Source organism: Tupaia chinensis, unplaced genomic scaffold (assembly GCF_000334495.1).
Source record: "Tupaia chinensis unplaced genomic scaffold, TupChi_1.0 Scaffold000661_1, whole genome shotgun sequence".
Taxonomy (NCBI): domain Eukaryota; kingdom Metazoa; phylum Chordata; class Mammalia; order Scandentia; family Tupaiidae; genus Tupaia; species Tupaia belangeri.
In genome coordinates, this window is record NW_006160183.1 from 4,654,077 (window position 1) to 4,656,707 (window position 2,631).

General features: G+C 36.6%; 1 pseudogene; it reads left to right on the forward strand.

The window, feature by feature from the left end:
• Nucleotides 1-1,847: 1,847 nt before the first annotated feature.
• On the forward strand, nucleotides 1,848-1,947 carry LOC114009913 (uncharacterized; annotated as a pseudogene).
• The last annotated feature ends 684 nt before the right edge of the window (nucleotides 1,948-2,631 follow it).

The following is a 2,631-nucleotide window of genomic DNA, read 5'->3' on the forward strand; positions in this document are numbered from 1 at the left end:
TATACCAAAAACCTCTCCAAAAAAAAAAAAAATGTTTTTTTAAATAAATGTAGAAGAAAAAGTGAAAAGAAGAGAGAAAGTATCTTCAGCATGGTCTTGTCACAATGTGATTCCCTTTCTTTCCCCAGCCCTGCAGCTCCTCGGAATTGGAAACATCACTATAAACTCAGATTTTCTCTTTTCTTTTCTTTTCTTTTCTTTTCTTTTCTTTTCTTTTCTTTTCTTTTCTTTTCTTTTCTCTTCTCTTCTTTCTTTCTTTCTTTCTTTCTTTCTTTCTTTCTTTCTTTCTTTCTTTCTTTCTTCTTTCTTCGTTTCTTCCTTCCTTCTTTCTTTCTTTTGTAAGTAAACTTTTGCTATAGGACATGTACATTTACCAGAGAGAGACAGAGAAAGAAAGTGAGGAATTACCTCCCAGGGGGAAGGTCATGCCAGTCTCTTCTCCTCCAGTCTCCGTTCAGGATTTTGGGCACACACACACATGCCTAGCGTGATGTTCAAGGACTCAAGCCATAGAGTCAGCCAGATGGGATCCAGTGCCTTCACCTTCACGCCAGCTGCTGGCCCTTCTTTTTCTTTTTAAAAAATATACATTTCCAGGTTCTGTCCACTGAAAATGTATAGGAAATATGGCAATCATGGAAGAGCAATAAGCAACTCTAGCATACAGACCACAGTTTCTAAATAACATTTTCCAACAAAAATAACCCAGGCTCCTGGGAGACATGGCTAATTCCAATTTTGAAAGAGGAAACAAAGCAGATTTTGGAATATCTTGTAATGCCAGAAATAAGGAAACTATAAAGGACCTCAGGTGGGTCAAAAATGCCCAGTAACCAAGTTAATAAACTTCTTTTGGTAACATGAAGCAAATCAAATATCAACAATGATAATAGGATCAATTGATCAGTCCTAACATTTTTACACATAATAATCTCAAAGTGTATAGGAAATGAAAAAAAGATAACATTAAAAGGAAAAATAGAAAAAGTTGTTATAGTTGGTGACTTTTGTTTTGGTTTGTTTTTCAAACATACATTTATTTATTTGTTTGCTGTGATTTTCAAGCTGCCGGGTCCAGGGTTTGAACCGTAGTCATTTGCATGGGAATCCAGCACCTGACCCACCATGCCACCTGCGGGCCCAAAGTTGGTCATTTTTATATCCTCACAAGGATAAACAGAATGAGTAGGTGGAATATCAAAGATAGAAGATGAGCAATACTAAACCAACTTGATATAATTAACATTGACAAAATACTCTGACGACAGAATAACGTATTTTTTCCAAGTACATCAGAACATTTACAGATAAAATAATATTCTGCGTCATAAAAAAAAAAAAAAACTGAAAAGGAGTCAAAAGAACTCTGACCATAGTGGATAAACTAGAAACAGAAAGCTATCTGAAAGATCCCCAAATATTTGGAAACTAATTTATACATTGCTAAATAGCCCATGGATCAAAGAAGAGAAAAAAAAGGGAATTAGAAAGTATTTTGAACTAAATACAAATGAGAAACAATATATCACAAGGTGTGGGAGGCAGTTAGCAGTTAAAGCAGTACTTAAAGGAAAATTTATAGCATTAAAGTGCTTAGGGGTTGGCAGGTGGCATGATGATTAAAGGTGTTGGATTCCCACTTGGCTGACTATGGTTCAAGTCCTGGACCTGGTGGTTTGCTTTCTCTCTCTCTCTCTCTCTCTCTCTCTCTAATCAAACTGGAAAATAACAATAAATGAATAAAGTTAAATAAAATAATTTTTAAAAAAGTGTCAAATGGATGATTTCAGCTTCTATCTTCAGAAAAAAATAAAAACTAAAAAAGCAAATGAAAAGCAAAGTAGCATTTGCTTCCACAGCACATAGACTAAAATTGGAACGATACAGAGAAGAGCAGCATGTCCGGTGCAAGATGCTGTGTAAATTTGTGAGGTGTCCATATTTTTCTGAATGTCCACACCCTGTGGTAGGAACTGAAGTACGCAATGCCATAGAAATAGAGATAGTAAAGGTAGATAGCAGAGGCCTCACGGGGGTGAGCAGGGAGGGGAGTGTGGTGGGAGAAAATGAGCAACAGACACGAAAACGCAGGCAAAGAAATAAAATAGGCTATGGAATTGTATACCACAGCCAAGTAAACATGTCACTGAGAATTCAATATATACCTCCAAAAAGCGAAACAGAAGAACTATAGAAAATGTGTACGACATTCTGTAATGTTTACTGCTGAGGACAATGAATATGTCCGTGTCCTTGATTTGAATATTACACACTGTATGCATGCTTTAAGGGACTGTGCCATACCCCGCAGAGATGTACAAGGTATCACCAATCAAAATGAACATCGCTAAGTGAGGAACAACCAGACACTATGTATTTTCTATTGTGATGTGTACAATATGTATTTTAGAAGATAAAGTCTGAATGCTATCAAACTCCTAGATCTAAGTGCCATGGGGGGTTGAATAACAAGTTAAAGAATACCTTGAAGAAGCAAGTAGCCAAATTCCATGGAAAATTCTATGGGTCAACAAAGAAATGTCACAAAAGGGGGGTAGAAAGAGAGGGAATCGGTACAGATTAAAAGTGATTTGAGGGCCAGCAGGTAGAATAGCGGTTAAGGTGTCTGGA